The 21,486-nt window shown below is 46.4% G+C and overlaps 1 protein-coding gene across 1 annotated transcript in view; it reads left to right on the top strand.

Moving 5' to 3' along the window:
* Window positions 1-21,486, top strand: part of LIN28B (lin-28 RNA binding posttranscriptional regulator B) — a 694,462-nt gene that overhangs the window by 388,844 nt on the left and 284,132 nt on the right. The gene's annotated exons all lie outside the window — the stretch shown is intronic.

The raw sequence follows: 21,486 nt of genomic DNA on the forward strand, positions 1-21,486 counted from the left end.
GCATATAGCCATGTCTGAACTGGGGTGGCAGAGTGGGCTAAAGAACGGTGATGGATTAAACCCAGATCTTTTGACTGGGTGTGAGTGTTTGATTGATTCAGATGCTCCGTCCATCACCACCCCCTTTTGTACCGCTGATAGTCCTATAGGTCAGCATCACGAAAATGCACTTGGTTCTATTATATGCCTAGAGAGGCGTGGCTGTTTGCTTCAGGCTTCGCTGACTGAATACATGTTATTTTGAAGTTCTAGTTCATAATATATAGCTGTCCTAGGGTAGAATGACAGAATCTCTTGTCCATTCTAGCATGAATATTAATAATGTCATTAAAATCAACATTTGAGTACATCATTTACAACAGGAAATGATTGGCATGGAACATGTGTGGCTTCTGCCCTGTTCAAACAGTGCATACAAATGCTCCACCAGTTGATAACCCAACAACTTTTTTTTATGACACACCAGCCATAAGTTGTAGACTTGGCCATGTTTGAAGGGCCAGTGCTAGTGGTACATTTGGCTGTAAAGTGTTTACTTTTGAAGTGCACCCCAGTGTGCATGACCAGTTATGTGGCAAGGGTGGTCATCGTTCTATCTGTTTCAACCTGCTCTTCTTTTGTTGATTCTACAGGAACATGAGGGCTACCATTTATTACTGCACACACCACTATCACGGTATGGTTGGTGTTGTACAATAGGCACGTGATTGTCATGCTTTCCAACATTACCCTGTCCTCTTTTGTTTGACAGGCATGGCACTGTTTTGCAGCAATAATGCTTTCTGGGTTCACATGCTGTGCATCATTCTGCCCTCTAGTAGTTGGGGTGGAATTGTCTCTGGTGTTCTTTTTTTTCTCGCTGGGGTCATCGGCCATTTGGTGTCATGTCTATGCCCTTGTGCTCTCAGACGCATGCCTTCGAAGCCCTCTGGATGGTCTCCATTTGTCAGATTTGATTCTGAAGGCCATAGGGCAGGTTGGGGCTACTGGACCACAACTGTGGTGATTGATGCCTTTTGCCTCTGGTCTCAAGGCCAACCATACTTTAGCTGTAAAACTGGGACAAGTATAACCCTTCCCGCATTTGATTTTTCTTGGTAGCATAGGCGAGTTGTCACAGGCGTCTCAGGGAGGTTAATGTGTGGGTTACATAGGCACAGGAATCAATAACACACCCCAATAACTGGCCATACCTGACGCCGTGAGGATTCTTTGGCTTGCAAGGAGCACAGAGCACTTTTCGCGACCCCCGCTCCGCGGGCGCCGCTCATCCCCTGCCCGTCCCCGTCCTCCCTGGTGTGAGCGCCCACAGCCGGTGGTGAGAACTCCGCTCCCAGGTTGAGTACAGCGGGGCCAATCACAGCGCCAAGCCTACCGGGGGACTGCGAGGACCAGCAGCCCTAGCTGCTCACAGCTGCTGCCTCTTCCCCCGGCGGCCACGCCCCCAGCCTTCGTCTACATCAGCGCCAAGCTGCGCATTGAAAGTGGGTGTAACTGGCCATACCTGACGCCGTGAGGATTCTTTGGCTTGCAAGGAGCACAGAGCACAGAGCACTTTTCGCGACACCCGCTCCGCGGGCGCCGCTCATCCCCTGCCCGTCCCCGTCCTCCCTGGTGTGAGCGCCCACAGCCGGTGGTGAGAACTCCGCTCCCAGGTTGAGTACAGCGGGGCCAATCACAGCGCCAAGCCTACCGGGGGACTGCGAGGACCAGCAGCCCTAGCTGCTCACAGCTGCTGCCTCTTCCCCCGGCGGCCACGCCCCCAACCTTCTCCTTTAATCCACGAGGGGCTCATTTCGCACCGCGGGACGTAGCCCGGGGCGAAGACCGGGCAAAGAGCGGGCCGTTTGAGGCCGTTCGAGTACGAGAGAGTCCGGTCCGGGCCCTGTCTCTTGTCTGCCATACCGAGGTGACTGAAACATTTCCAACATGACCACAAGGGAAACTAGGAGTAAAACATCTTCCCTGGCGGCGGCGGGAGTTGTCAAAGGCCCTATCGACACCTACTTTGCCAAAGCGGGTTCTCTCCTGATTGAAGAAATTGAGGTCCTCGAGCGAAGAATCTCCCAAGAAATAGACTGGGTAAGGAGATCTTCAATGGGCCCGATGGCTCAAGCTAGAACACCTGAAGATAGATTGGTTTTACCCACTAGTAACAGCATTGACCAGGTAACCCGCTCACTATCTAATTCCACAACTAATAACCCAGAGTTTACCATTGAGGCTCCGAGCGATCTTGAGGATATGAGCCTCATGGCTCTACCTAATTCCCAAATCATCCAACCGCTCCCAACAGAGAACACAGACGCAGCTAAAGTCCCAGAACCTAATAAAGATAGAAATAGGGGGACTAGAGAGGGGGCCATACCAAAAAAAAGGAAGCAGGGTACACCAAACATAGACGATGATAAGATCAAAGCACCCACACCAAAAAAACCTAGAGGTAAAGGGGGGAAGGGGGCCACTTCTGCACCAATGTTAGAAAGATCAGTAATGCCAACGTCACCCAGCACTGTCAACCAAACCACACTACCACAGTCCACTAATAATGTGCAACTAGATACTACCTCTGATGACATTACACTAGAGGATATAGGCACTCTCCTTAGGTCCTTGCTAAGTCCCCTCGAGGCCAGACTGATCAAAATCGAAGCGAGATTAGTCACCATCGAAAAGGCCACAGTGCAACTGGCCGACTCTAGGAAAACTGATAACAATGGGACAAAGATAGCGAAAGAGGGGTTGTGTCCTAAACCCCCTAGGGGCAATGGACCCCCCACAGCAATAAACAATAAGCCCCCCCTTACAAACCCCAAACCAACCCAATCCACATCTAACAATACTATGCAACCACCTGAGGCCAACAAGGCCCCTACCTTAACATCACAAACTGCGACTGCCACTCCAAAAACAAACTCGGCAGTAAAAGATAAGGCCTTGCCACCGACTAACACCAAAGGTAATCCACCACAGACTAGAGAGAAACTTAACCCCAAACGTAGATCTAAGCCTATAAATCTCCCTCCTGAGGTAGCACCCTACACCCTAGTTTTGGCAGGGGTACCGGAATTAAACCACTCCACTTTTGAATCTATGACTTCACTGAAGAACAAAGTCATTAATTGGCTCTCGGAAAACAGACCACTTCCGAGAGGAACAACTAGTGACATTTCTATGGCTAGGAGGGTACCGTGGGTGGGCTATACAGAGAAATCAATCGGGGGAGACTGTATTCTGGTCACTTTTAGAGACCCGAACACTGCCGCGTACATTTGTACTTGGGCTCCCGATGAGGACTTTGGTACCGTCGTTCAACCACTCCCTCTTTCATTTTTCTACCCCTCCAATCTCTACAACACAGAGGACTACAGATGGGGGTATCACCAAGAGCTGTTGTAGGGCAGGGAAAACTGTTACAGGGAGAGATTGGACCATCAGCAACACAGGGGAAGACCATTAGAACAGTTTTCTTCATACAGGAACGAGGCTGGCTGGGAAACTGTCCCGAGAAGGAGGGGGGGGGTGGTGCCCACATGAGAGGAATCCCTGGGCCTTACAGAATACACTACCCTGCCTATCTCGCTACGCACAACAGATATAGCAGCCTAGAAACAGTGGACTGACAGGAGGTTGAGGAGCGGAATGCTCTATTGGCAGTTCCCACGAATGAGAGTAGGACATCTCCCGATTCACCCAGCATAGTTGAACTCAGTCCAGTTTGTGGTACGACGAACTTAATTACACCCACTGTCAATAAGCCTACGGGCATGAATTATCCCCCTACAATCCAACAGGCGCCCATTGAGCTTACCTCCAATAACTCCGCCATTCCTGGTCAAGCAACTACTGCTCTAGCACAAATAATAGTGACCTCTTGGAATGTGGCAGGCCTTGCTAGTAAAATTGACTGCACAGAATGGGGCTCTTATATTAGCTCTAAAAACATACTTCTCTTTCAAGAGACCTGGGCGCGTGAGGAAATATCCTTCCCGGGCTTTGCCTCCTTCTTTAAAGCTGCCAAATGGGGGGGAAGGGGCAGGCCATCAGGGGGGCTCACGACATGGGTAGCTACGGACCTAGGATGTCAGGCCTCTTATCTAGAAACCGCCTCGGATGACCTATTGGCTGTTCTACTTGAGTGGCCTGACTCCACGAAGCTGCTAGTTATCAATATTTACTCAAGGCCAGTACCAATGCACAAAGAATCAGGTACTATAGATGAGTTAGCAGGGCTCTTAGAAGACATCCCATGTGAACTTGCATGCCTGGTAGGAGGGGATTTTAACTGTCACTACGAACCCCTGCCTGGACTGCGTGATGGTCCCTCCCATGAGGAAGACTCATGCTGGCTCATCCCAGAGACGGTGGCACCACCTCCGAGGGCTTGGACTCCCCTGGCCCTGCAGATAACTGCCTTTACCCTCAATCTAGGTCTAAGGGCCTGCAATGGCCGTTGTAAATCAGATATACCCAGCCTTTATACCTATAACAAAACTGGCAGTGAATCTAGACTGGACTACATAATGATTAAACTATTTATGTGGCCAGCAATAGTCGACTTCCAAGTCACTGAAAGAATGGACAGTGACCATAACGCACTGGAATTGACTATTTCCCTGCCCGGGGGTGAGGTTACACCCCACGGATCAGGCAAAGACAAGGAGGGCCTCCTACTAGAAAACAATCGGAGGAAAGTCAAGTGGGAGAAACTGGCTAACAGTCCAGACAGGATACCCCGGCTATATGAACGGATCATCCCCTTCTTGGAGATTGCCTTCCAGGTAGGGAATGAGGTCCAAGACAATGCTAGCAGAGACAAGCTTGCACAAATACATGCCAATATAATTAATTCCTTAGAAGAGGACTTATTTTCTTCCTCAGGGAAAAGGAAAGGTCCCACGCCCAAGATGTCCTGGTACAATGCCACCTGTAGGGAAGCTAAAACCCTCTTGCTACACGCCATAAAAGAACGTCTCAACAGAGAAAAAATCCGTGCCAGGAGAAAAGCGTATAAAACTCTCCTGGAGAATGCCCGGGCTGAATGGGACCATGACTATTGGGAAAATCTCACCAAAGCACTAACAACTAGAGATTCCCGCAAATTTTGGCGTATAGTCGCGAATGGCACGGAGGACCTATCGTCCGCAATAGAGCCCAATATATCCCCTCTGGTGTGGCAAAGTCATTTTGAAGCCTTGTATGCGGAGGGAGGGGGGGATCAAAACACTGACATATTAACATACATATCCAGCGCCATTGGAGCTCCCTTTAATGAAAAAGAAGTGAGGGATGCCATAAAAGGTCTAGCTGCAGGGAAGGCCCCGGGACTAGACGGGGTGCCAGGGGACTTGTTCAAACAAGAACCTGGGATATGGGCACCTTACCTCACACTGATATTCAATGCCATCTTGGGGGGAATGGAGGTGCCCGATACTTGGAGGGGAGCCGAGGTGGTTCCAATTTATAAAAAGGGATCCCCTCTGCTTCCCTCGAACTATCGACCTATTAGTCTCATCGATATATCCCAAAAACTCTTTGGTAGACTGTTCTTGAACCGTTTACAGGCCTGGATAGAAGAGATGGACATCCTGTCCCCCTACCAGGCAGGTTTCAGGCAGGGTGTCTCGACCATAGACCAAATCTTCAGGTTAAATCTAATCTACTGGAGAACAGCTGTAATCGAGGGCGGCAGTCTATACACCATCTTTGTAGACTTACGTGCCGCCTTCGATTTGGTACCCAGAGCGAGGCTGTGGAAGGTCATGGAAGAGCTAAACGTCCCTGGGGATATTTTGGCAATCCTGATGAGACTCCACTGCAACAACTATGCCCGCGTAAGGTGTGGTAAAGGTGGCAAGCTAACCGAAAGGTTCCCCGTTCACAGAGGGGTGAGACAGGGCTGCGTGCTTGCACCGACCCTGTTTTGCCTCTTTGTGAACGGGGTTGTTGCCCACCTAAACAGGATTGCCAACACCGATGCCCCAAAGTTGACAGGCAGCAGGGTGCCTGCAATTATGTTTGCAGATGACACCCTGCTGCTGTCTAAATCCCCTATGGGAATCCAACGCATCTTAGATGGCTTTCTGGAGTTTTGCTCCGAACGTGGATTGGAGATCAACCCACAAAAAACTAAATTTATGATCTTAAATCCAAACCCCCATAATCGAGCCCCTCCCCGGCTAGGCAATGTCCAATTAGAACGTGTGCATAATATTGAATACTTGGGGATTACTCTAAATGAACATCTAACTTGGACGACTCACCAGACCAAAGTGACCATCAAACTGGCTCAGTTGGCGGGTGGCACGATGCGTCTGGCGAATAAATCTTCTTATCGCCCACTATCCCCAATTATTCATATTTACAAAACCCAGGCCCGGGCGGGTGTCACATATGGGGGTGAATTGTGGGGGCATTCCAAACTCCCAAAATTACAGCTAATTAAAAATAAATTCCTGAGACAGGTTGTCGCTCTACCTCAGAGTACCCCTCTACTCCCCCTCAGACTAGACCTGGGAATTCGATCTATATCAGAAGAGCTGGGACTCAAACCGCTAACTTTTTGGAGGCGTCTGTGGTGTAGCCCAGACCTTACAAGCTACAGAGAGGAATTACAGGAATTTCTAGAGCTAAGGAACGCCAAACGAATTCCGTGGATGATTTATGTCAGGGCAATGCTTGAGGAGATGGGTTTCCCGGAACTATGGAGGGATCCCCTAAACTTTTGTGTAAAGACTCCAAAGAAAGTACTCGTGAGAGCATACTATGAATTGATGTTGACAAAAGCCATTGATGCCACGAGAGAAGGATCCTTGACACATTCGTTCCTCAAAGCGAAAGACTCTTATCATCCTGAAAGTGCTCTTGACTCAATCTCCCCTACACTAACGAGAAAATTATTTCTACAGTGGAGGTATGGATGCCTTCCTCTAGCTTCATTCACAGCGTCATGGCAATCACGATCCACCACAGAACTCTGCCCAGTGTGTGCTCATCAGAAAGAAGACGATGTTCATGCCGTCTTCTTCTGCAAGGGCTACGAGAGGAGTAGGAGATACTGGCTAGTCCCGCTACTTAAAAACTTGGGCTTCAGATCTTTTCAACCTGCCTATAGAATTTTAAAGTCAGACCTCTCTCCCATTGTGGTTTTCGCCCTTTCAAAATTTTTGACCTCCATGTGGTTCATCCGGAATCGAGCGTTGAAAAGACTTACATAACAGTACCCCGGAAATTTTACTGCTTTTATTGTACCCCATGTTCCCCTTTTCTTAAAATGTTCTTAATCATTGGATCACACTATGTTTAATCATTTTTACTGTGTACAAATACTATGCATCTTTTATGATCTGTGATCGAAATAAAGATTTTTGAAATGAAAATGAAAATCAGTGTCCAGCCCAGTGTGTCTCTTTGTAGGAAAACACAAGTACACAAAAACAGTTTGACTGTCAATATTCATTCAGTTATGCAGTAGTGTCAGATTCCTGGGGGTGGATGATGTTGAACCCCGCACCCCTCTCCCCAAATATATCCCACGTCCCTCCTAAATGTAGCAGACTCTGGGTCAGTCAGAGAAACTGGAAGGTGTAGCTCTTGCTTATCCATCTTCCACCTTGTATCTGGATTAACACAGTCCTACAGGCCGAGGCCAGATCAGTCTCTCGCCAAGTTCAGGTTAGCAGCTCTGAGCTGCACTTGGCCCCCTTAGTCTATGAACAGTCCATGGTTGCACTTCAGGCCACGTTCTGCCTTCCATGGCTGTGGGATATTCTCTAGCAGCAATAGGACCTTGTGGCAGGAAGCAGCAATCGAGGAGAAGTGCTGGGCTGTTCACTTTTCCCACTACAGAGGGTTCTCAATGGCTGGAGGCAGGAGCCTACTTGTAGCATGCATCAGTCTCCTTCAGGCAGCGTGTCAATCAGCCACATTGCTTGCAAGGTCATGGCGGGAGCAGAGGCTTCTGACTGTGGTCCTCTTCTGGGTGGTGGCTGCAGATCTTTGCTTGCATCCACACTCTGGTGAATGCTTGTGGATTCTTTTTGACTGTGCCATCAACTTGCCTTCAGGTGATGATTCTTTGGCACAACAGATGGTAGGCTCCATCACTGTGGCAATGACCTCTAATCTTCATCAGGAACCCCCCAGAGTCACTTAGTTTTGAGAACAGGTCTTGACTCAACAACATACTTGAAACTTTCATAGTCGCACAGTACGCTTACAGGGCACACAGGCCACCAGCAGGAGCCTATCCCAGCTTCAGTTAGACACACCTCTCCATGGTCCTAACTGCTCCAAATGGGGATTCAGATGGACCCTACGTTGGGGTCAATTACAGCACTCCTTGGCAAGATCTTTAAATGCCAGGACGGACTAACACAGCTGCTGGCACCTAGCGGAACATGAATGGCAGTTATACACAGAGTTGTCAAAGGCAATCTTCAACAATTGGGAAAGCCCTGACTTTGTTTTCATTACTGCCAAGAACGCGTAATGTCAGCACTTCGGTGAGTTTCCAGCACAGATCTTGCTCAGTGATGTCTGCCGTCTAGAGAGGAGCTCAGGACTCTTGTATGCCTTTCCGCCACTGCTTCTCCTGCCCCGAGTTCTGAAGATCAGGAAACCCCTGGCCTAAATCATTCTAGTGGCACCACATTGTGCCACAAGAGTGTGGTTCCCAGATCTCCTGGGCATGAACATCTGGCTTGCGATCAAGGTGCCTCTTCTGTGGGATTTTTTTTTTAAACTTTATTTACCGTTTTCATTATAAAGTTTAAGACAATGTACAATCTCCAGTATAAGGTCACGGAGGAAAATCGGGTTCAGTACATGTTTTGGACAATGACGTTTATCTCCACAGTTTTAGAATTAACTAGGTTGCTTAGTTGAACATTCGCATGACCTACATCTTCATGACCTTCAAAGTGCAGCGTCTCGTCATGTATTATATCAGCCTGTGATACAAGTGGCATTCCTATTCATAATTAATGGATCATATCTTCTGTAAGATCTTTTGTCAGAGCTGCAGACTAGGGCTTTTCATCCTGCACTATACATTTTGCATCTCAATGGCAATAGTTGGCCTCCTTCAACCTGCACCCAGAGGTTGTCATTTTTGCACAGAGGCGTCCCTCAGTCTACAAAATCAGTGTACACCAGCCATAGGGACAAATGTGTGGATTGGTGCAGCACCCGACCATCTGAACCTCTACAATAAATTTGTGTGAAGTTTTATTGCTCTGTCTGTTCCTGGGCCAGCAAGAACTTTCTTTGGGCACTGTTAATAGTTACATATTGGTTCTTTCGACCTTCATGGCAGTTTCCTAATCAACTGTCAGTTTATAAATCAACCGTTGTGATGAGGTTTTCGAAATGTTTGCAATATTTGTTTCCACCAAAACGCTTTGTGATGCCCCAGTTCAAAAATAATTTCATCCTCACTTTACACCCCTTTTGAGCCATAGCAAATTGTTCTTTGAGACTTCTAACCTTAAAGGCAATCTTTCTCATCGCCATTACATCATCTGAGGTTCCGTGATTCTGAACCCGTTCAATAAAGATTGTCGTATCAAGACGATTTTGGTTTCAGCGGACCGCAAATGACGAGTGCGGTATGTACGAGTGTTTTCGTCATGATCGATCGATGGAAGCACTACGTATTCAGGGATTTCGTTCAAACCTTTGGGTTCCATTTTGTGTACGGCAGCCATTTTGTGGTTGCCCTCACATAGGCGGATGACTGCGGCTGAACAAGTTCTTGGGACACGTACACCTTTAGCTGACTTCTGTGTGACCTGAATGAACTGACTCCCTTGCCCGAGGCTGACCTCGTTGATCCAGTTCCTTGTTAGGCAGCTGGTCAGATAGAGATCAAAGAGCAGGACATTGCTGAGTTTATGGTACATGCACACATCCTTCTATCTGGCTTCTCATCTGTTTCTGCTCCTTCCTTTATGGCCTATTTATGGTTTGGGTTGAGGTCCTTTTATTATGGGTTTGTCTGGCCTGTCCGAGCAGGAATGTTGGATTTTGCCTTGTCATTTCTGGTGGGCTGAACAACTGAAAGTGGGCTTGTCGTTATGCGATACTTTTGAAATGTCACTACGTGATTGGATAGTTTGTAAATAATCGATGCTAGTCAGGAATGTGATTTAGGGTATAAAAGACGATGTCTCGCTCTACTAAATTGTGCAGTCTCTGACGAACCACCCGTGTTGTGCTTCGTAGACCTCTGTTCCTGGTTGCAACCAATAAACTTGGTCTTTGACGTCACCTAGAAGTGTCCCGTGTCTCTGTTTGCCAAGACAGGAGAACTCGAAGACATCGGGCGTTTCCCCTGGCGCCGCTGGGTTCTAAAACCCGGTTCTTCAGTTGGCGCCCATAGTGGGGCGACTTCAGCGGTACCGGTCCAAGCCTGAAGATCGTGAGGAGCTTTGTGTGAAAATTCTGGAGGAAGGCCTGCCACTTCATCGACCCCTGTATGTCGTCGTGGTCCGAAAGTCTTTGCTGCGAGGTTCCCCGCTTTCCGACAGCTACGAAGGACTGCTGCGCTGACTGTCGCCCTGTCTTGGAGCCATTAAATGATTTGTAAAGCGAGACAATAGACGGGTCTTCTGGCGACGTCATCGATATTTCAGTTAAGTATGAGTGGAGCGTCTCCCAGTCCTTAGTTTTGTTTTGGGTATCCCCTTGGGATCTTTGATTTGGGACTTGCAAGCTCCAAAGCCGAGGGACTCGTGTATTCGCGAGGCTATCTTATTCGATATTCCCTTGAAGTTTGAAGCTAGACTAGTGAGCGAAGATGCCTGGTCTTAGCAGACTTGGAAAGATATTTTGTTGTGGTTGTAATAGGGATTCCCGATTGGAGGACTTGTGTCCGGTGCCTCCGATTGGAACTCCGACCTATGAGCTCTATTTAAAACATGGCGTGGGCCCTATCACGTACAATGAAGTATGGATTAGATATACTAGGAAGGACGGTGTCCTAAAGTGGCCCCAATATGGTAGCTATGACACGGAGATTTTAGATAATCTGGAAGTCAAACTGTTCAAGAAGAAAGCCCGGCCGGCGATGTTTGACTCTTTCCGCCTTTGGCGAAAGGAAGCCAAACAGAAAGAAATTAAGTTAGCGAAGAGAAATAAAAGAGAAAGAGGTATTTCGGTAATGCAAGCTGCTATACAGTTTAGAGATAACGAAGAAGAACAAGAGAGTGAACAGTTGCACAGGCAACGTAAAATGGCGATTGATAAGTGTTATCCAGCTTTGCCACCTCAGCAGCAAGGTGCAACGAAGGACCTTGAGAAAGATCTTTTGATGTCACATTTGTTGAGTTCGCCACCCCCTTATGTGCAGAGTGCTACAGCACCTCCGCAACCTTTAGTTGTGCAACCTACAGTTGCTTTACCTCCTGCTATTGTACAACCGCCAGCTCCTCTTCAGTTGGCTCCTGTTCCTTTGGCCCAGCCTTCGCAAGGGCCGCCGACTTTGTTGCCTGCTCCGTCTCCAATTCCTACGACTTTGTCTCCTGTATTGTCTACGTCTTCTGATACTCCTTTTGATACTGCTCCTATGCATACCTTATCTCATCCTCTGTTTCCTCCTGTTCTTTCGTCAGCTTCTCCTTATGTTCAACAGAGAATGACTGATACTGTTACTGGTCTCTTTTCTCCTCTCTGGGTCATTGGGTATGACCCCTGTTTCGGCGCGTACACAGTTGCGTAGCCAACTGCCTGGTCCCGATGAGCGAGAAGTATTGGATCACTTAGCGCGCAAATGGGTTACTTATACTTTAAGATATGATTTGGAGTCTGTTATGGATGTCTTCCGTCAATGGGAAGCACCGAAGCAGAGATACATTTTCGACAAGATGTGTACTTTCCTTCGTGAAGAATGGTAAGATGGCGATTTGGGACAGACTCCGCCTGAGTTGTTCCGTGTACAGTCTGAGTTTGCGAAGGGAACTATAGTGGGTGTTGACGTTGAGAGAGCAGTTGCGACATTGTTGTCGTTTAGGAGTGAGTCTCCTTCTTGGCCGTTGTTTGAGCCTGATTCTTCTGTTAGGAGACAAGCGCGACAATATCCAATGAGAGAGGTTCCTCCGGTGTGGAAAGACGCCGTTGTGGCCAATGCTGCAGCTGGTATTCAAGCTGTACCGGCTCATTTTCAGCGTGTTTGGGTACATGTTCCATGGAAGCGAGTTGAAGTTTTGGCCCTTAAGCAGTCTTTGCCTGATCCACGTAAAAATCCTGCAGGGTACTATAAGGAATTATCACAGACTGCAGATTCATGTATTATGAATTTAGCCGACATAGACATGTTGTTTGGGAATGTAGTTTCACAGCATATATGGGGATTGATTCGTCATACGGATGATGCGCAGGAGTTAGGTGATACATGGGCTAATATTGGTGCTGCAGATGGCAGACAAGTTGGTGGTGCTAAACCTGAGCAACTAGTTGCAGAACTTCCTGGTAGGATTGTTAATTACATGAAGACCTTGATGCCTGCTGAGAGTGTCAACTGGGACAAGTTTTCTGCATGTAAGCAGAAGAACGACGAAAGTGTGTCTGACTTTTTCACTAGGTTTGAAGAGACGTTTGTCGACCATAGTGGTCAGGACATGAGTACGGAAGGTGGCCAACGGTTGTTCGTTGACAAGTTTGTTCATAATTTGCTTCCAGAGTTGTGCAATAAGTTGAAGGATTCTGAGAGTGCTTGAGCTGTTTCTTCGTCAGCACAGATATTGGCTACTGCACAGTACTACGAGAATAGAGATAAGGATGAGAAAGATAGAGCCGACAAGAAGACCAAAGAATTAAAGACGAAGGTTCTTTTACAGCAAGCGTATCCGCCTCATAATAATCAGCGTGATTATCAGCAACCTCAGCAATATCAGAGAAACTCGCAAAGGTTTGAGTTTTCTCAACAGCGTTTTCCTGTAGGCCCTAATCAGTGTGCGTATTGTAAAGAAAAGGGTCATTTCAAGAATGGTTGTCCGGTTCTGTTGCAGCGCACGAATGGTGCTTCTGGTGTGGGAGGTCGAGGTGTTCAGCAAGCTAGCTCCTAGAGGTAGAGGACGTGGTGTGTTTCCTCAGAATGCGCGTTCCTTGCCTCCACAGAATTCGATGAATAGCTTTGATCAGCAGAATGGTGCGTCTGGTAGGACGGCTCAGTATTATACGGACGACTACTAGGTTGAAGGTGAGAATATGAATGGTAATGATTGCTAGGACAGCCATAGACAAAGAGAGGGAGTTGTTTCAGTTCCAGTAGATCAGAGTGGACCTTATGTTGAAGTGATTGCATCAGGTGTGTCAGAGCCTTTTCTGTTGGATACTGGTGCTGCAAAGAGTTCTATTATGCACTTTAAACTCCCTAGCGCACCTTTGTCTGGCTTAACGAATGTTTCAGTAGGTTTTTCTGGCGCCCCAGTTAGTAATCCGATTTCTACTCCTTTGTCTATTTCTGTTGGACCTTGTGAATTCGAAGCACCCCTCATTCTGACGACAGGTTGTGGTGAGAACTTGTTGGGATTAGACTTGTTGAAAAGATTGTATGCGACGCTACATTGTTCCCCTTCAGGAGTACAGCTTACATTGGATAAGATAGTGATCTCTCCGATGTATTTATCTAAAGATCGATTTCCAGCTGAATTGTCTTCTCTTCCTGATTCTCTTTGGGCTACTGGTCCTAATGATGTGGGTCTTTTGGAGATCCCGACATACGTTGTGACGGTGAAAGCGAATGCTAGATTGCCAAGTATTCCCCAATATCGGATTTCCAGTAATGGGGAAAGAGCGCTTTTAGCGATCATCTATGATTTGATTTTGATTGACCCCAGAACGAATTCAAGCAATTGCGAAAATGAGTATGCCAACGACACAGAAAGAAGTGCGTGCTTTCCTGGGTATTACATCGTACTGTAGACAGTGGATCCCTAATTTTTCGCTTCTTGCGAAACCTTTGATAGCTCTTACTGTTAAGGATACTCTGAATCCTATTCCTTGGACTGACGAATGTCAGAAGAGCTTTTTAGAATTACGCGGTGCATTGTGTTCGGCTCCTGTGTTGGGTACTCCCGACTACAGTAAGCCTTTTACACTCTATGTCCACGAGAGACAGGGATGTGCATTGTCAGTTTTGACACAGCAGTTCGGCGATAAGCAACGTCCATGTGCGTATTTTTCGTCGACTTTGGATCCGGTAGCTAGAGCGTTGCCGAGTTATTTGAGAGCTACAGCAGCAGCGGCTGTCTCTATTCGACAGTCTGCTGGTTTGGTGATGGATAATACATTGATTGTGATGGTTCCACATGCAGTGGATACCTTGTTGAATCGGACCAAGACACAGCACTTAACTAGTGCTCAGTTGTCAGGTTACGAATTGACACTCTTAGCGAGTCATGTGCACATAGAGATGCAACACGTTGAATCCAGCTACGTTGTTGCCGATTTCAGTTGAGACAGATGTTATTGAACAGCATGATTGCTTCCTTAGGACAGAGGAAGAAACAAAAGGGAGAATAGATCTTAGGGACACTCCTCTTCCAGAGTGTGATGGTACCTTATGGTGTGATGGTTCGTGCTTTAAGCTTCCGAATGGTGATACGACTGCGGCATATGCTGTTACGACTTTGCATACGATTGTTGAAGCTGTATCCCACATAATTCAGCACAAGCAGCAGAGTTGATTGCATTGACAAGAGCGTGTGTGTTGTCGAAAGGAAAACGAGTGACTGTTTACACTGATAGCCAGTATGCGTTTGGTGTGGCTCATAGTTTTGGACGTTTGTGGAAAGAGCATGGGTTCCTGACTTCGCATGGAACTAAGATTCAGCATGGTCAGTTGGTGAATGAACTTCTTGAGTCGCTTACTTTGCCGTTGCAAGTTGCGATCGTGAAATGCAGTGCGCATAAGAAAATTACTGATGATGTTGGTCGTGGTAATGCGTTTGCAGACGAAGTCACGAAAGAAACGGCGAGAGATGTGATGAGTCGAATGTATGTTTCGGGTCTGGCTAGATGGGTTCCGGATTGAAGTATGTGTGAAGATACGATAGAGAGCGTGGAGTCCATTCAAGCTGAAGCTACAGAGAAAGAGTTGAATGAATGGAGAGAAAGTAAGGGTAAATTGGATTTGAATGGTTGTTGGATTGAGTTGTCAGAGCATCAGCGATGGTTGTTACCCGATGCGTATGTGCTTCCAGTGGTTACGATGGCTCATGGAATGGCTCATATTAGTGTGAAAGGGATTTGTAAGTTGTTGGCTCCAGTATGGCAAAATGTTGGGATTCCTAAGTGTGCAGAGAATTTGGTTAAGAATTGTATGGTTTGTCTGATGTACAATCCTGGTAAGGGAACTCCAACTCCAGCTGGTCATTTTGCACCTCCGACATATCCGTTCGAGGCTTTGCAGCTAGATTTTATCCACATGGAGAGGTGCAACAACTTAAAATACGTGCTCTTGGTTGTTTGCGCTTTCTCAAGATGGGTAGAAGCATACCCTCTGAAAGATAATACTGCCTTGTCCACAGCTAAAGCCCTTATTAAGGAATTTTTCCCTAGGTATGGATTGCCGAGAATGGTCTGGAGTGACAATGGGAGTGAATTTGTGGGTCAAGTGATGAAAAGAGTGTGTGATGGTTTAGGAATACGTCAGAAATCCCATGCTGCATTTCACCCCCAATCAGCTGGTCTGGTAGAATGCTATAATGGCACCCTTAAGCTGAAACTAGCCAAGATTCAGACGAGCTCCGGTCTACAATGGCCCGATGCCTTGCCGTTAGCACTTCTGTCCACAAGAATGACTGTGAATTCACGAATGGGACTTAGTCCTTACGAAGTCGTTTTTGGTCGCCCGGCAAATATATGGGGAGTGCCGCGGCCGACCAAATTTAGTGAGATAGAGCACCCTGTGTTGCTTGATTACCTTTAAGAATTGACGGCTAAATTGCGTGTTTTGCATCAACAGGTTCATTATACATTGCCACAAGTATCTGAAGATCCAGGACATGCTATCGAACCCGTTGCACCGGCTCTTGGATCTTCGTGAAAAACTTCCAGCGGACCAAGAACGATCAGCCCCGCTGGAACGGACCCTACTTGGTGCTATTATCCACACGATCAGCAGTGTGAGTGCGTGGTAAAAAGAACTGGATCCATGGCGTACATTGTAAGAGGGCCCCTTTGCCTCTGCCGTACGACCGGTGGGTCCAGGATGGTATTCCTGACTCACAGACTGAAACCGTGCCTTGTTTTCTGCCTTTTAGCGATGCACGTTTGATTGGAACGAACACTGAACGAGAAAGCGACTATCTTCTGCAAGAAGCTGTGCCTCCGTCAAATCGTCTGGATACTTCTGAACCTGAGCTTTTGTTCCGAGAACAGACATTGCCTGGCAAAGACGTTATAATTTGCGACCAAGAGTCGTGGGACTAATAAAAAAAATAAATTCTTTCTTTGCTATTTTTAAGGTTAAGCTCTCCTCCGAGGGACTGTTTTGATTTTTGTTTTTCGAACCGCCATCCTGGTTCAGCTGTAAGGTCGCGGTGCAAAGACTTTGGAGTGCAAGCCGAAGACATTAGGTCGACGGTTCTGGTTGGTCTTTAGGCGTTCCCTGGACTGACAGACGCATTCCTTAGCACGGAACAACCAACCGCCGCGAACAGCAAGGTAAGAGATGGAGTTTTTCAAGATGGAGAGACCTGTTGAAAGAATGAGCTTCAAGAACAAAATATGTACAGTGATGAGCAGAAAACGTTTTTTAATATTATGTCTGTTTATGCTGTTTAGTTTAATGATGTTTTTAATAGGATATGTGACATTCTCTTTTCAAGTGACGTTTGTACCCACTACACAACCTATGCCTCCTCCTACTGTTTCTTCGCATTCTTTTCACCCTCTGCCCGAACATGAATCTGTTAGAAGATTGGAATTCGCCAACAATTCCTTTGTTCACCACCAACACCAGCTAGTAGTGAACACGACTAATTGTTGGGTGTGTGGTCTTATGCCTCATACTACCGATGAAGGTATTCCTTACCTGGTTCTGCCTTTTAGTTATAATGGTTCTGTGTGGGCATACAGAACGATGTTTATCTATGCTCGTGAAGTTTACCCCCTACGTTCTGTGAAGGATAGTCCAAAGACTAGTGCTCTAGTCAAGGGTGTAGTCAACATGATTAGAGGAATTAGTTCCTATGAGACTATCCCGAGAGATGAGACACAGGCATATATTGGATGGAACGGGACTGGATATGGAGTTAGTCTGAGTGTTAACCAGCGAGCGAAAAGATCCTCTCCGATTTGGATAGTGCCCCATCAGGGTCATTATTGTCTGCAAGGTAATGGCAAGAATCCGAGAGCTCAGTTAGGGAAGAGTGTCTGCACTGAGACGTATGTTTTTGCGTCCCAGTCTTCCCCATCGTTTTTAGCAGCTAAGGGTACCTATTTCATTTGCTATGACAGAGCGTACACATGGTTGCCCCCTAATTTTTAAGGCACATGTTTTCTCGTTCTTGTTGCCTCCTACGTATACAGCTGCGGCAGATTACCACAAGACGAGAGTTGTTAGAGGTATCTTCAGTAAGGAAGATACTGCAGGACAAGAATTAGGAGATTTCTTGAAGGGTTTTCTGCCGTTTTGGGGACCTATGGTTAACAGCAGGAACATTCGACAGTTGACGAGAGTGGTTGAATCCACCATAGTCGAAACTGCCGGTGCCCTTAGTAACTTGACTGCTGAGCTCCAGTCGGATCGTCTTATGACTCTTCAGAACAGAGTTGCGTTAGATGTCATACTTGCAGATAGAGGAGGGGTATGTAAATTGATTCAATCGAGCTGCTGCGTTTTCATTCCAGACAATGCTCCAACAGTTTTCCAAGCCATTTCCAAGTTACATAAGATCTCAGAGTCTGTACATGTGGACGAAGGAGATTGGTCGTTAATGGGATGGTTTTGGGGATTGTTATCCACCTGGGGATGGAAGATTCTGATGGTCATTGGGATGATCTTAGCTATCCTTTTCCTGTTCTGTCTTTTTGTTCAGTGTGCTCCTGATATATGTGGCCTTTGTGCTACTTTGTGTGCAAGGAGGCCTGTCCAGAGAGAGTTGCTAAGTAATAGGATGATGCTACAGCAACATCTTGATGATCTGATGAATATAGACCTGGATTCAGACTGACATGAGTTTGGGTTTATTGCCTATGTAAGGGCAAAAGGAGGGTCTGAGGTTCCGTGATTCTGAACCCGTTCAATAAAGGTCATCGTATCAAGACGATTTTGGTATCAGCAGACCGCAAATGACGAGTGCGGTATGTACGAGTGTTTTCGTCATTATCGATCGATGGAAACACTACGTATTCGGGGATTTCGTTCAAACCTTTGGGTTCCATTTTGTGTACGGCAGCCATTTTGTGGTTGCCCTCACATAGGCCGATGACTGCGGCCGAAAGAGTTCTTGGGACACGTACACCTTTAGCTGACTTCTGTGTGACCTGAATGAACTGACTCCCTTGCTCGAGGCTGACCTCGTTGAGCCAGTTCCTTGTTAGGCAGCGGGTCAGATAGAGATCACAGAGCAGGACATTGCTGAGTGCACACACCCTTCTATCTTGCTTCTCATCTGTTTCTTCTCCTTCCTTTATGGCCTATTTATGGTTTGGGTTGAGGTCCTTTTATTATGGGTTTGTCCGGCCTGTCCGAGCAGGAATGTTGGATTTTGCCTTGTCATTTCTGGTGGGCTGAACAACTGAAAGTGGGCTTGTCGTTATGCAATACTTTTGAAATGTCACTATGTGATTGGATAGTTTGTAAATAATCAATGCTAGTCAGGAATGTGATTTTTGGTATAAAAGACGATGTCTCGCTCTACTAAATTGTGCAGTCTCTGACGAACAACCCGTGTTGTGCTTCGTAGACCTCTGTTCCTGGTTGCAACCAATAAACTTGGTCTTTGACGTCACCTAGAAGTGTCCCGTGTCTCTGTTTGCCAAGACAGGAGAACTCGAAGACATCGGGTGTTTCCCCTGGCACCGCTGGGTTCTAAAACCCGGTTCTTCACAGCTAGATATGTGAGCCAACTTCAGACCCTTCTGTGTCAATCCAACTTTTACTGCCTTCTTTCCTGACAAGTTGGTTTTAAGGACTTCCTTATATACCCAAATTGTAACTCCTTTTCATATCGGTCAGACTATCATCCTTCCGGTACTTTTTGCTGTACTTCATCACTCTAAGTAGGAAGAGAATCTCATTTTTTTGGATCCTTAAAGAGCATTAAGTGTCCATACCTAGAGGGCCAAGGACCAGCGAGTGGATGGTCAGCTCTTTGAAGTGTTTTCAGTAGCAAAGAAGGGCAGGATAATGCACAAAATGGCACTCTCTCAGCGCATTGTTATCTGTACAAAGATCTGCTATGCACGGATAAAGCATCACCCAGCATGCTTGCAGGCGCAGTCCTCTAGGGCCAAAGCTGCCACTACGTTAGCATGTGGAGTACCTGTCCTGGACATCTGTCAGGCAGCCACATGGATGTCAGTACACAGTTTCACAAAGCACTACTTCCTCGACAGTCGGGTCCTTCAAGAGGGCCATTTTGCCCTTTCGGTCCTGCAGAACTTTTTGGTTTGAGTCAACTACGACTCACCTTTCTTTGATGTACTGCTATTTTATCTATTCACAAGGTGAGGAATCTGTGGTTAGAAGTATGTAGCCGAAGAATGTTACTTACCTTAAATAACAAACTTTCTTGTGGATGCGTTCTATCTAACTGGAGATTCCTCACCGACCCTCCCACCTATTCTTTATGTGAAATGGACTCTTTTTCCATCTTACTAGATAGAACGTCTAGAGATGAGCACACTGGTCAAACCAATATGCCGATAGATTGTGTCTTATGGCAGGTACAGTCTGGAAAGCAACTGACAGTATTGGTGATGTTTATATTCGGCTCTGCTAGTCATTTCCAGAGTGGAATGACTGTGTAGAGCCACATGAAGCCACCTAGCAGTGCATAAGAGAACTGCTGTAAAGTTTCAAGATATAGTGTGACACCTGGAAATTATTCCCTAGGTGAGGAATCTACAGTTCGATCGAGTAGCCACCAGAAAACTCTTTACCGAAGGTACTGCAAAGATCTTTACCAAAGGTTCTTGTTCAAATGTACATCATGCAGGTGACATTTCTGTTCCAACTCCTTCTTCAAATTCTTTTTGCCGCTGTTGAGTCTGGAGGCACAGCCAGATGTGCAGACTTGTAGTGTTGGAAAACCAAAGAGTCCTGTTGAGGGATCACAGATAAAAAGCCTGAAGAGAACTGCAGATTGGACAACTGACATCAATGGAATTGTGTAATCACCGAAGAAAACTGAAGGTGCTAGAATTTATTTCATTAACATTTATACTTTATTTCGATTTTAAAAATCACAAAAGTCAGCACAATATAAATAAAAATACAGAATACAAAATCGGGGGATTAATCAACGAGCATTACATCGCACTATTCCAATACACAAGACTGTGAGGAGAGTCCCAAAATAGATCATTTAAAACTATAAATATTATAAGACATAGATAAAACCTTCCTTTTCTGTAGACCAGAAACAGTTCATAGTTAGAAATACATCAACCAATTAAAGCAACAATTAAAAATATGTACAAATCTGAATAGACACATAATGAAGATTACTGGGACTTTCCTTCAACCCAACGTGTGACCCACGCACGGCCCAGAAACTTAGCTAAGGCGACCACATAGGGGCCGTCCAGAGCAGATTTAAATAACTATGTGCCTCACTGTGATCCCTAGTCCGCATCGAGATGCAGATGGGCTTAATCCAGTAGCATCTCGGGTTGTAGTAAGCTGGGCATGCAAATAAAATGTGGGCCACCGTTTCTACCCTATCTGGGCAGAATGGGCATTTACTATTGCTATTTGTAGACCCAAACCATTTGGAACTAAAGGCCTTGGTTGGTAGGCTGCCAGCTCTGAATTGGTGAAAAAGCTTACGGTCACGAGTAGAAGTAATTAAACCCAATATTGCTCAAATCGGGGTTCTGACTTTAAATATAAGAAAGTGCTAGAGAGAGAGGAGCCACTGATAGATTCAAACTGGCAAGTGTAGATCCAGTTCCCGTATAACGTCTTGAACTCTTTTTTATTATTTTTTTTGTAGGAAATACACTTCCCTCAGGGTGGGACTACAACCAAACCAAACCCAGCTCAGTAAGGGTAGATTTGATGCCCCTAACCACTCAATTTTATTGTACACATCCAAATCACGAATCTCCTGGGCCGCCAATGCATAGGAGATTAGTTTTGGGGTCACCCAAAGTCTTCTCCAGTATAAGACTGGTCTAAGTCGGGCGACATCTCTTAGTGTGTGACAATCCAGGTCAAAATAAAGCAGGATTAGGGGGGTAGATTGCGGCAAACCAGTTACAGATCTAAGGAATTTGTTTTGGCTTACTACTAGTGCGTCTAAGTTCACGTAC

Source organism: Lissotriton vulgaris, chromosome 6 (genome assembly GCF_964263255.1).
Source record: "Lissotriton vulgaris chromosome 6, aLisVul1.2, whole genome shotgun sequence".
NCBI lineage: Eukaryota > Metazoa > Chordata > Amphibia > Caudata > Salamandridae > Lissotriton > Lissotriton vulgaris.